At 35.7% G+C, this 14,550-nt stretch overlaps 1 protein-coding gene across 1 annotated transcript in view; it reads left to right on the top strand.

The window, feature by feature from the left end:
* Positions 1 to 14,550, top strand: part of LOC132106032 (zinc finger protein 883-like) — a 138,242-nt gene that overhangs the window by 102,068 nt on the left and 21,624 nt on the right. The gene's annotated exons all lie outside the window — the stretch shown is intronic.

The following is a 14,550-nucleotide window of genomic DNA, read 5'->3' as shown; positions in this document are numbered from 1 at the left end:
TAATGTTGCATTTGCAGCTTGTGCCAGCTCCTTCTGCAGGAACATTGGGTCTGCATATATTTCACCACAAAAGTGATTCAAGCGTTGCAGCAAGATTTCATGTCTGCACACAGCAATTTTAAGGCCCTCCTCATCCACCTTGGCCCTGTACTTCTGTGATACTGTATTTCTCGGCCTGCTGTAAATGTTGCAGGCCAACAGACATCATGACCTGTCCTCTCAAAATAGAAACAATATGTCACGTGTAAACCCAGGACAAGTTAAAAAAATAAAGAAGGGTTAAAGTGTTGAATAAATCCTTACACAAATCATCTGGCTTTTTTTTGTTCAACAAAGGCTGACAATTTTGTCATCTTGTGTGGTGAATAGTCCATCAAAAGAGATGTTTCATCTGTCCTGTTAAATAAAAAGAAATCATTGGCCATAATCATATAATCATAAATGTTTTATTCTCCTCAATTTAATGTGACAAATATTGATAAAGGTGCCACATATTTTAGTCTGTGTGAATCACATTTGATCTGGAACACTGTTTAGATCATGGTTCTTCAAAGTTTTTCAGGGCAAGGACCCCGTGCAGCAGGGACCCCCATTACAAAATGTGTCAAACAGGTAAGGGATAATGTAGAGCAAGGCGATTGTTATAGCTAATACAACCCCGACAGGCCGATCTTGAATCAGCCTGAAGGGGTTGTATTCGCTATATAAACCGCCTCGCAATACATTATCCCGCTTATTACATGGCTACCTAACAAATAAATCAATAATTTTAGTTTATTGATTTAAAAACGATTATATTGCCAGAGCAGAACTGTGTCCATATAGCAACGCTCTTTTTTTCATGGCAACGGTATGTTATTATACCAGAGTAGAAGGGCTCTGGTTATACTTCGAAGCGGTCTGTTATCAAGAAATAACACACTGCATTCTACATTGGAATTCAACCTAGCCATGTAATAAAACTAGGCTACATATTAAGCATAAAGTCTCCGATATAAACGTTATTATCAAGACAAAGTTATTTTATGTTAAGACTGTAATTTATTCTTGTTGCACAGGCATTAATGTCTGTATATTACTTTTTATTGTTAAAATTGAAATTTGTGCATCATAAAAAAACGTTACGATAAAAATCTAAATTCATTACGAACGAATGAGATACAATCACAAGTTTGATATAATAGTTTTATGAAAGGTAGTTGAATTAATTAATATAGATAAAACACCTATTTTAGTGAAAATGATACTTTGTGATTGTGTGTATTGCACTAACACAATTGAAAATATGATGAAAATGTTTGAAAAGTGCACTTTTGATTATCTGTTGTGATATAGTAATAAGATTTTTTTTGTGATTTTTTTTTTTAAAACATGCACCAAAGCAATAAAAAAATATCTATACATCATTTATTGATTGTATTATGAGGGGAAAAACTCCTCTTTATAATCTACACGTTAAAAAAAAAAAAATCAAGAAAGGGCGGGGTTTAAGCAGAATGTTTTTTAATTGAATACCATGATATTCAAATTACAATCCGATAAAAAATTATTTAATTTTAGAACGGTTCACAATAAGATGTGGCTAACATACATTTTGAAAATAAACAAGCTGAATTTGCATTTGATGCAGACTTAAAAGTACGAAAAATATTAACCAATAGGACTGAGCTCTCAGTTTGAATTAAGGCGGGTTTACGGTTATTTTACCCGGGCCGTGCTAGCCTAAATGATAGGTCAGTCGAGAATCGAGACACAACGTGTAACAGCAAGACATAATAATGCATGTCTTGGGTATTGTGTAGCCTTTGTTCATAAATAGCCTATAGTTTATTTTTAACAATAAGAAGTAAACTCAGAATTCTTCGAATTTTTTTTTTTTTTTTCACACAGTTCTTTCCAGATTCCATAACAATGGAAGACAAAGATCAACCACATGGGTGAGTAATATTAATAATTAAAATAGCCTATATATTTTTTTATAGAGAGAAATTCAAGGTTGGTCATCCCTACTTTGCGGAAAATACTTTTTTGGAAACAACGTTATAGCACAGTATAGTAAACGTAGTAGTTATGCAATTAGGTTATTTAACGTTAAGTTATACTGTACAGGGCTACGTTCCCTAAAGGCATCGTATGCCTAAATTGATCGTAATGACCATTGGTGGCAATTGTTAAACGAACAATTGCTTACGATGCGATGGCAATTGCTTCCAAAAAAATATTTCCCGCAAAGTTTATATATATTTTAAGTTTCTATAAAAAAAAAAAAAAAAAAAAAAATGCAGTTTTTGTAGTTCTACCATATGTACATTTATTTACGTTTTATACACACAGAAACGTATAACGTATTTGCAGCACTAAAACGTATAACATTTTCATATTGACAGCACAAAAACGTAATTTAATTGGTACAAATTGGTACGTATTCCTATTTAACTTATGCATATTAAAATCGTGGCATAAATATTTTTACTCTATTGCATTCAATTGTCTTATCAATTACATTTTCAGTCGCATTTATTAATACAGTTTATTCATATAATAGTCTCATAAATAATACAATTTCGCTCTGTTCGTGCCTTCTGCTGCAGACTCGTTTCAGAGAGCCTACATGGTGTTAAACAAGAATACACTTTAAAACCTTGAAAATACTTTCTTTTGAGCCATTTTGTAATATTTGGTTTATTTACCGTGAGACACAAAAGGCGTTTTGAAACACCATAATTCACAAAAGACATTGATTTTATTAGCTTGATGTAATCCAAATCTTTATAATCCATAAGTTGTTGGCAAGAAACAGATCCAAATTCAGCCCTTTATCCAGCGATCTTCATCTCCATTCTCAGCAGAGACCGTAAACGTAAAATCCCGCGCTCGTGGTGAATTAAAAAATTGCGCCATAAGCATGTTTTACGGCAGTGATATCAAACGCCCATTGGGTCTCGCCTTGGCTCTCGCATGCTTCGTCACAGATTGCGACATGCCGTGTACTACATTTGTAGAAGCGCGCGCGCCTTCACAGAGCGAACAGCGAACTGAAACCGGATTAACATTTTCATGGATTACTAACTTAAATTCTGCTCTGTAACGTTACCTCATACAAAACTATTATTATATTCTGCCAGAGCGGACTGCGACACATCGTCATGTGAACGACTTTTGGCACCGGTTTTGACATTTTCTCAATAAATTAATTATTGTGATTATGCGTGTCTGTCTGTTGTTTTTGTTTATAATTGTAGACAACTTAGTTTTAAGAAATGGTTAGGTTTGATTACAAACATTCTTCCAAATATCTTCCTTTGTGTTCAGCAGAACAAAGAAACTCATACAGGTTTGGAACAACTTGAGGGTGAGTAAATGATGACAGAATTGACTAATGAGACCAGGCTGGAATATACAACCTGTAGGCTACTTTTGCATCTTTTTACAGGGTGCCCGTGGATCATTAAAGCCATAAAATGTCCTACATTTGTTATTGTAAAAATAAGGCGTAGCTATGTATTCAAATGTCTTAAATCCACGTTTCAAAAGTGTTAAAATGCAACTGAACAGTGAAGATGAACTTTTCTGAAATCTTAAAACGGTGTCAATGCTTTGCACCATGACTGATCAGTTTGAGCTATAAAGAATCGTGTATGAATGAGAAAATAAAAGGCAAAACCTCCTTGATAAGTTATTAAAATTACAATAAAACCCCTGCAAGAGATCTGAATTCAGGATTTGTTAATAGGCAGTCCTCAGCAGCGCGCGCACACTAGAAGTGTGTATGCCTCTAACGCGTAAAAATGCCCGACTGGACGGGTATTCACGTAAACACATTAGGTCATGTATTAAGTGAAGGTAAACAATATGGAGAAAATCAGATGCACATCCGTCATTATATTAGATCAGTGCATTCGGTTTTAAAGTGACAGGAGCCATAGGCTACTCAGGGGTGCATTTCCCGTACAACTATATTGAACAGGACTTTTAGTGTTCTGAAAAAAAAAGGGGCATTAGTACCATGAATTAATTATGAATGAATGAATGAAGTAATTATGACCTTTATTTTTCATTTTAAAGTGAACCATTCTTTTGAAGTTAAAATATTAAACAAATTTAATAAATAAAAAGTATTTTTTAGTGTAATATTTTAAATTTTTTAATTTGTGCATGTATTTGAACAGCTCAGAAGAAGACATGCGCGAATTACTTCGCCAGATACAAAGAACCACCAATTTACTGGCTGAAAGATGTACCTCCTCACAAGGAACTCCTACCAGGGACATCCTGCCAGGGACATCCTCCCCGTCTCTGATGCCCCCTAGGCCCCCGTCTCACAGTCTGTTCCCAACCACCCCATGCTACAGAACAAACTCAACCCGCTGGCGACCCTATCAATCCACCTCTGATTCTCAGAGTAGCCAAGCATCATCATCATCATCAAGGGAAGATGACATCCAGAAGAATCTTTCAAGACTTTTTCGGCCATATTCAGAGTCTGGGGGCTTTCCGGGAAAACACCTTCAAAGGAAAAAAGAAGTTCCCTGGAGCCATAATTTTTCCTGTCTCTCTGAACCAGAGAGCACTTTTCTGCCAAGTGTCGAGGACACAAGGATTCTGGAGGAATGTGGTCTGGGCCGCAAATTTATTACTTTTACGAGTAATGTGGGCAGCCATTCAGATGTTGCCGAATGCCTTTACCAGGCATACCCTCTGCTTAGAGGTGCTGGGGGATTCACATTAGCCAGGAGTGATCGCAGAAGGGAGTTATCCATCATCCCAATTCCACCCTCGGGCTACTCGGTGGCCTATTTAAGAAATTTCTGTAAAGGAAAGCGGACCCCAATCTACATTATTCCCCTGCAAAAACATCTTGTACTACAACCTCATGAAGGAAACGTAAGTGCAATGTGCAAACCGATAAACTAACCTTTTTAAAAAAAAAAAGTATATCTTCATGTTTTGTTTAATTTTTAATACACTTCAATAGCAGGTTCCAGCTGTCATGCAGGAGTGTTTCACATGCAAGCAAAGCATAATTCTCTCTCAACTGGCAGAACACATTGCGACATGCAAATGGTAAATTTTGTCTACTGACTGTTCATATCTCACTTTAAATTAAGTATGGGCTATCTTTGAACATAAAAGTACTGTATTTTTCTTATTCCATGCAAACAGCATAACAACTGGTGAAATTTCTGAAGAATTAAATGATTCACTCACCCAACCAGAGAATAGGTATGCTACTCTGTGCTAGTAAACGACATGTAAGAATGTCCTTACTTTTTGGTGAATGTGTTTGTTGTGGGTTAAAATTGATCTATTTGTATATCAGTTCCAGTGATGACGAAGATGTCCGAATTGCAATCGAACTATCCTTTCAGGTTTGTGTGTATGACATTTTTACTTCTACAAACATTTTCAAAGAAATAACAAATTAAAATTTTGTACACACAAGCAGGAAGTGTCCTCAGGACAGTCAGCAGCAGATGTCTCACAAGAGGCTGGAGGTGATTCAGCTTGTTGTACTCCACTTCAGACTGAAGATCCACTGTATGTATATTTCTGGTTATTTGTTTTATGACTGGCAAATTCAGTGCTTGCTTTATGCCTTAACGGCTAAGAGTGTTGTTTTTAATTGTTTTTAAACAGACCTGAAGTTGTCATCTCAAGTGATGAAGAGGATGTGCATGATGTAAGTCTAACAGTGTGTTGAAACAAAATGCTGTTTGGCATGCACTGTTAACAAGGTCAAAAAGTACTTGCTGATAAGCGGCTACTTTCAAACACGCTGTTGCGTTTTATGTTTGTGTGCACTTTTCTGTTTTTTTATTTTATTATTACGTAAGATATCAAGCACAGTATAAGCATCAGATTGTTACATAATTTATGCTCACATACAAATGAACATATATTCCCTCACAGTAACATATGCATATACATAAACAACTAAATAAACTAGGGGGAAAAAGTCTCCTTAAAATAATATAAAAATGGCCTTCAAGATTTCAAGAAAAGATCAGGTTTTTCATTCTGACTCCAAATTTAATCTTTTCAAGTTTGAGGGAAAAAAGTAGGTCAAAACCCCACTGACGGTAGGGTTGGAGGAGATGGCAGCTTCCTATTGATTAGTATAAGTCATCTAGCCAACAGTGTGCAACAATATTATCCATCTCTAAAGCTGTAAGTTTAACATTTTCCGGAAGAACCCCAAATAAAGCGGTCAATGGGTTGGGGTCTATTACTGTGGTAAGAATTTCTGAGAAAAAAAAACAAAACAAAAAAAACAGGAAATATCTTGCCGAGTTGCACCCTAGACCAATTAATACGATGCACTACCTTAAATTGAATAAGTCTATGCCTGGAGCTCTAAGATTTCTTTTTACAACATGTTTTTTGCAGCATTGTAGGCAAATACAGAGATGTTAAAAAGCAGGAGTTTTTGTTCTACAGACTTGTGAATCATTGCATCATAAATACAATGTAATTAAGAAATTCATTGTGCAGTGTAGCCACTATTTTTTGTTCATGTTATTGCTTTTTTTTTATTTTTTTTTTATACAGCTTATCAGTAATGTTTAGTCAGTCATTTTTGATGTAACATACTTATAATTATTATAATTATCATCATTAATTAACTCATTAAATGTATTTTGTATTTCTTATTTTCTAACAGTTTAATAGTCAGTTTAATAGTTAATAGGTAGCAAATAGTATGTAGAACTGAAAATTGACTGGTATTTGTAGTGACAACTGAAATTTTGGTACAGTGACATCGAAAAAATTGGTGTACATACTTTCTGCATGTTTATTAGATAATACACAGAATGAATTACACAGAATATGTATTTGTAAATCTGATCATTGGTTTTATTACAGAACATGGTGGAAGATCAACACCAGCTAAATGACGTGTCCCCATCACACCCAACAACAGAAAGTTGTCATGTTGATCCAAGCGAGTAAGTAATATGTTAAAACAAAACTATATTTGTTTTAACCAAAATATGTCAACTCCATAAAATGTGACATAACCAGAGTGAACACGGGTGAATCTGACTGCAGTAGATGTGAAAGATATGAATAAAAATGAAGTTAATTCAGCCAGCGCTCATACCTGTATTTACATCCTGTTTTCGGTTGAAGTCCATAGTAATCGATTGTCGAGTTCACGCGCGTGATCATAGGTAACTAAACCTATGCGCGTGAACTCGACAATCGATTACTATGGACTTCAACCGAAAACAGGATGTAAATACAGGTATGAGCGCTGGCCGAATTAACTTAATTTTTATTCATATTTTTCACATCTACCCGCGTTCACTCTGAAGGAATCACTCACATTAGCTGGGCACTTGTAATGACACATCAAGGATGTTAAGAGGGTAAAAGCAGGTTTAAAACTTCCCCATTGAAGTCAACAGGGTGCAAATTTTAAAAAGAGGATAACACGGTGTAGGCAACACCGATTTTTGTCGTTGTTCTCTGTACTGACAGCACTCCAAATTTACCAAAAAATTAACTCAATGTTAAAATTGACCGGAGTTCTCCTTTAAGTCACAAATCCTAGTAGGCAATTTTCAGCATATAATTTGCTTTTTGATTTTTAATGACACCATTTGCTAGCAAAGTCAACACTACTTTTGGTACTATAACCTATAGTGCTAATGTTTAAAATGAACATTTCTTTAACTCGTGGTAGTTGCTCTCTGATTGCAAGCTAATGATGCTACTTTCCTTGGCAGATCCATGACTTTGCTACCCAGTAATGATACACTGGATGAGGCTCTCACCATTGAGTAAGTACCAATTAACACCACAAATAAATTGCAGGGTTATTCCATGTGTAATCTGACAGAATTCAGTAAAGTGATAGTAGCAACATCTCAGGTTTTTGTTGGGTCTCAAAAGTAAGTGCTCACCCACTGCAGGCCTCCAATTTTCACTTATTCATTGCACCAAAACTGTTGTGACATTTGTGATTGTCTTTATTTATATTGTGGATCACAATATGTTGTTTCACACATGGCTGTTATTGTAGTAATAATATATACACTTATATAAAAGCATTTAATTGTTGAAAAATTTTACATTTTATATTTTGCAGGCCTGATTTGATGTCTATCTTAAAAAACATCACCAACCGGCTTGACACTGGAGTGCCTCCACGGTCCAACAGTGTGAATGTCATGAGAGAGTCTGTACTGGAGAGTGCCTTCAGAGCATTCAGGAGGCCAAGGTTTTCTCCAGATCATCGCCTCAATGTTGTGTTTGTTGACATTGATGGCACCACAGAGGGGGCTGTAGATGACGGCGGCCCTAGCAGAGAATTCCTCCGCCTGCTGGTCATGGCAATCAAGGACAGCATGTACTTTACTGGACCAGAGGACAAGAAAAATGTGTCTTTGATATCCCGTGGTATGCAACACTGAAAGCAATTACTGTTTAGTTTTTTAATATAACAATTATGTTTTTTCAATTCATGGCCTTTATGGTTTTTGCAACTGAGATAATCAGATTAATGTCCCAAGTGTCTGAATACATTATGGAAAGGAATCCTCTGGAGGTCGAGCTTTCTGTTAGAGCAAGATCCTTTTTCTTTTTTTTTTCTTTTACATAAACATTTTCTGAAATTGCATTCACTAAACACACTAGACTCCATGTAAGTAAACACATTTTTTGCATCAGAAAATACACATTCAAAGTTGACAGAATCAAAATGAACCTATGAAAAAGATGTTTGTTCGCCTTTCTGCTTTCCTGACAATCATCACTCTGGTTTTGGTGTAAATTAACAGATACTCTACCGATTGACGTGAAAATAAGATGGATCTTTACATGCTAAAATGACTGTTTATTAATATGGATTCTGGTGGGTTTAGCCATACCGATCTATGAGATGTTTCTTGTTTTAAAAAAAAAGCCGATTTTACAGAAAATCCTCTCTGTAGGGATCCTTTTTTATAATGTCAAACACTTAGATAATAATCTAAGCCTGTTGAATTGCTGCAGCTCTGAGAGCTTGGGTGTTTGTAGGTCTGTCTGCTTCACTGCTGCTGCTTGTCCTCTCTGTCAGCATAGCTTAACTTTTGTGAAATGCCACTAATAACTGCTTGCTTTCATTAGTATAAATTGCATTTATAAAACATTCAGTGCAATTCATTGAGAGAACATACTGTAGGGCTTTTATTTTGAAACACAAGGGAATGTGAGTTAGGAACATGCCTTTATTTCTTATAGCCTATGGTCAATACTACTGGAATAATGTAAACCAAATATCTTCTGATAGTCATACTGGCCAGCGTGTTTTTAAAAAAAAAAAAAAAAAAAAAATTTTTTGTGAAGTGACGGCTCAAATACACATTTTCCTATTACGATTGGCACCTGTGAATTTAAGTCCTAGAATTTGTTTGACTTGTTACTGTTGTAACACAAATTTCTGTTTCAGCTTTGGATTCTGGAGAGTACAAGTATATTGGACAAATGCTCGCTGTTGCCATTGTCCACGGAGGCATCAGGCCTTTTTTCAGAGCGCCTCTATTGCTTGGTCGCCCATTGTCCAACTCCACCAATCAAGATTGAGGAGGTGGATGACTTGGAAATTCGGGAGAAGTTGCAAAGGGTAAATTGAAGCACACGTCGTATACCATGTTGGAATGATTGCAGACATTCATCTGGTTAATTAAAAACAAACTGAATATTTTATGAGCAATTGATTTGAGAAATTTGTGTATGTCAAGTTCATAATCCTAGATTTTAGCAAACTCCAAAATGTATGCTTATGTTAGATTGTAGCATATGCTAGATGTCAATTTTATATTAACAATAAGGTGTCACATTGCATTTATTGTGCCCTTAAGGATTTGGTGTAACAAAACATTGTTTAATTTTTTTTCTTTATTTTTAAAAATAGATAAATGATGCAGAAACATTAATGGATGCTCGTGAGGCACTCATAGAGGCATCAGGCATTCTTTCTCTGCTTGGGTGCCCTGGCTTCCTTCACAGTCTAGACCAAAGACAAGCCCTTGTGGAGGAAGCGGCAAAGATCTACATCGAGGGCCGAACCCAAAAGGCTGTGGAACAGTAAGTAACAAATGACCAAAGTTTCCCCTTCCAAACCAGTATCTTTTTTTTTGTGCAAGCCAATTAAGAACATCTCATGTAAGATTTGGCAAAACAGACTTGCATTCAAAAATAAATAAACACTGCATTTTAAAGAGTTACAATAAAATAGTACAGTGTAATTTTAGTGCTAGTCTATGTACCTGGAATTAAACTAACGAATGCCTTTACTGACATGGTTCCTTGCTTGATAGCTGCACTTGTCCTTGTAATAGTACCCTTCTTAAAGTACTGCATAATCCTGTAACATTTAGTTGTGACAAATATTTTGAACAAGGGCAACTCACTAGGGCTACACGTGAACGTTTTTCACTTGTAGCACTGATGCTCCCTACTGAAATGTATGAGCACCAAACTTAACACAACATTCAAAACTACACATTATTATAGAGTGCTTTTATAAAATAATTGACATGAAACTAACAGCCAAAAATAAGTCCAGTGGGGCTTTAAGATAATTTAAAATGTTAGCTTTTAAGGTCACTGTATAAATCTGGAAGTGAAAATATAAATAAACGCAAGTCTAAAATCTGAATCGTCAAAGCTCTATTATATGGAGTGACAACATCTGTAAAAAATCTAGCAAATGACGACATATGGCCCAAGATCAGTATGCCCATCAACCATGTGTCCAAGATAAGGTGGAATGTGTGCAGGTGGTGGGAATGTTGTTTGGCTGTTAACTTTTGAATAGAAACACTGTATTTGTTGAGTATAATTCTTGTGCTTTTACAGGTTGGTAGCGGGACTTCAAGAGCTTGGAATTGCTGAGGCAATAGCCAAGCATCCTGAGGTAATGAAACATCTTTTTGTTGGAGGCCCCAAAGTTCTTGATGTGGAGGACCTTCAGAACCTCTTCACTGTAACTTTTTCTGAGCCAGGGAGCAACAGGCGCAGACATGAGAACCAGGCATTCATGTTCTGGAAAGACTGGCTCCTGGAGGTGGATGGTATGTTTTGTTTTGTATTATGCGATCCTCAAAAGTGGTCAAATAAATGCTAATGCTAAGTGTGGTATAGTTTTAAAGTCAATATTACATGCATAACATTTGCGTCGTTAAAAGCATATTAATTTTTATTTATTTTTTTCTGTTTTGCTTCTCTTTTAGAGGGAACTAGACCTGTGACCCTACAACAAATATTAATATTTGCCTCAGGGGTAGACAACATACCACTTCTTGGGTTTCCCTACCCGCCACAGCTTGAATTCCTGCATGGTGAAAATCAGAGTAGGAGAGTATTCCCAGAGGCTCACACGTGTCAAGTTGTGTTAAGGCTGCCTCTACACACCTCTTATGACAACTTTGTCAAGTTCATGGAGTCTGGGATACTGCAGTCCCCGACATTTGGAGTAATCTAGTCAATATCTATATCCACAACGTACCATTTCTGGGTTTGCACTGCCAGATTTCTTTTTTTCTTTTTTTTTTGGGATGTCCGGATACCTTCCGTTTTGTGTTGTAATTTTAAACTCTGGTCGATTTCTGAGGACTATGGTTAACCTGAGTGTTCTGTTGCCCAGCTAAAACTACTTTGATACGTACGTTCCACCAAAACAAGTTCTTTCCTGAGGATAATATTTTGTAGAGGAACCTTTGTTCTGTATGGCGTTTAGTGCCGCCCACAAGAATTGGTTTAAGTTCCAATAAACAAGAGTACTTTCTTTAGTTGTATGATGTATACAAGCAACGTGATCGAAAACTTATTGATTTGCCATCTCTATAGTTATGTTTTGCACCGGTTTTTTATATAATATTATAGATGTAAACTTTGCTTTGACTATAGTAAAGATATTAAATAATTTAGCACCCAATACATATTAACACTTGAAAGATAGTACTACATAGTTTACAGTTGTAACTGAAGAGATTCTATATAGTAATTTTCTATTTTATAAAATTGTAATAAGGAGCTTGTTTTGCCTTTGAAAACATATCCTCCTCCAGCTTATGGCTACAGCTTGCTAGCCTACTGTATGACCACAACAGTGAAAGGACCCAATGTTTTCAGGAGTGTATTTAGGAAATGGCGCATTGTTGTTGTTGTTGTTCTTTACCTCTGTATAATAGACTACCTAATAAAGTGGTTTATAGCATAACCTGGAAATTGACATTTCTGCTGTTTTGTAAGCACAACCTGCTAGCGGATATTGAGGACATTCCATTACTGCTGCAGCTGATGGCTTTGCTGCTTTCTCTATTCTTTGAAGTTTGCTCTTCTGTTGATTAGTTACATCTAACCTCATTATTCTTTTTATCTTCTCTGGGGATGGAACAGGATTGAAGATTGAAGGAACATAGTCAGGTGACAGAGGGTTGTCACTCTTTTTCCCTAAAACATAAGTACTTAGAAACAACATCAGAATCAGCTTTATTGGCCAGGTTTGAGTAAACAAACAAGGAATTTGACTGATTAATCTTTGCTATAAAGTAGGCTAGGCTACAGCACTCACTTAACAAAGAATAAAAACAGAGGACAGTAAGAAATATAAAAAAAATACTGTAAAGTGTACAGTATAAAAATAAAACAGAACTTACCATTTTACAAAAAATATACAAAAGAGAGGGAAACGACGCATAGTAAGGACACATAGCAACGACAGAGTGAAACAACACAGTCATGACACATCATGCAGCATTGACACAGCAACGACAAGGACAGATGACGGGAATAATTTGAGTGGACAAAGACAAAAGTTGAGTCGTGGGCAATCACATAGACAATGAACAGACACATAGACATGGAAGACGACACATAACGACAGACAGACATAGACACTGAACAGACACATACAGTACCAGTCAAAAGTTTGGAAACACTACTATTTTTAAAGGTGCATTAAGCAAGTCTCTGAGTTTTTGCAGAACTATGCCCCCTCTGGCGGAAAGCGAAACTGCAACCAGAGGTGTGCACGCTCACGGACAAAAGTTTTATTTTTTTTTATCTTACGTGGAGTTTGCGTTGGTGTTTGAAATGAACTATAAGCAGGTCTCTTACAATCCATCTTCTACGGAGAATGCCGGCGAATACACAAACCTGCCAGACATAGCTATGTGAGCGTGCCATGAACGCGCATGACGTCACGCCCAGTCTAAAATTCCGGCCCGAATCCCTCTTATTTATTTTACTTTACAGGATTATAGAGGCAATCTCAGTGATCAGAGAAGGGGTTAATTCAGCCCATCAGGCAATTGTTTAAGCATGTATGTGTTAGAAAACGGGTATTTTTAACATGAAAAGTTGCTTAATGCACCTTTAAGGCTTTTGCAAGAAGTCTCTTATGCTCATCAAGCCTGCAGTTAAAAAAAACAAAAAAAAAAAACAGTAATATGAAATATTATTACAATTTAAAATGATGGTTCTTTTTTTAATATATTTTAAAATGTAATTTATTTTTGTGATGCAAAGCTGAATTTTCATCAGCAAGTACTCCAGTCTTTGGTGTCTTATGATCCTTCAGAAATCATTCTAATATGATAATTTGATACTCAGTTATTATCAATGATGGAAACAGTTGTGCTGCTTAATATATTTTTTTGGAATACTTTTTTCAGGATTCATTGATGAGTAAAACGTTAACAGCATTGATTCATAAAAACAGCATTTATTCAAAATAAAAACATTTCTAACAATATAAATCGTTACCATCACCTTTTATCAATTTAACGCATTCTTGTTGAATTAAAGTACTAATTTCTTAAAAAAAAAAATTGTTCCCAAACTTTTGAACGATAGTGTATATTGTTACAAAAGATTTCTATTCTAAATAAATACAGTTCTTTTTAACTTTTTATTCATCAAATAATCCTGAAAAAAGTATCTCAGGTTATAAAAAAATATTAATCAGCACAACTGTTTCCAACATTGATCATAAATCAGCATATTAGAATGATTTCTGAAGGATCATAAGACACCAAAGACTGGAGTACTTGCTGATGAAAATTCAGCTTTGCATCACAAAAATAAATTAAATTTTAAAGTATATTAAAAAAGAGAACCATTATTTTAAATTGTAATAATATTTCATAATATTACTGTTTTTTTTCTTTTTTTTTTTTTTTTTTTTTTAACTGCAGGCTTGATGAGCATAAGAGACTTCTTTCAAAAGCATTAAAAATAGTAGTGTTTCCAAACTTTTGACTGGTACTGTAGACATGGAAGACGACACATTAGGATGACTGAACAAGACGATAGTTAAGATGACTGAACAAGACGACAGTTAAGATGACAGAACAGGACGACAGTTAAGATGACAGAACAGGACGACAGTTAAGATGACAGAACAGGACGACAGTTAAGATGACTGAACAAGACGACAGTTAAGATGACAGAACAGGACGACAGTTAAGATGACAGAACAGGACGACAGTTAAGATGACAGAACAGGACGACAGTTAATATGACTGAACAAGACGACAGTTATGACAGAACAGGACGACA

This window comes from Carassius carassius, chromosome 26, assembly GCF_963082965.1.
Source record: "Carassius carassius chromosome 26, fCarCar2.1, whole genome shotgun sequence".
NCBI classification, from domain to species: Eukaryota; Metazoa; Chordata; class Actinopteri; order Cypriniformes; family Cyprinidae; genus Carassius; species Carassius carassius.
The sequence above is the reverse complement of the archived record's forward strand: the minus strand, read 5'-3'. Positions and strand labels throughout refer to the sequence as shown.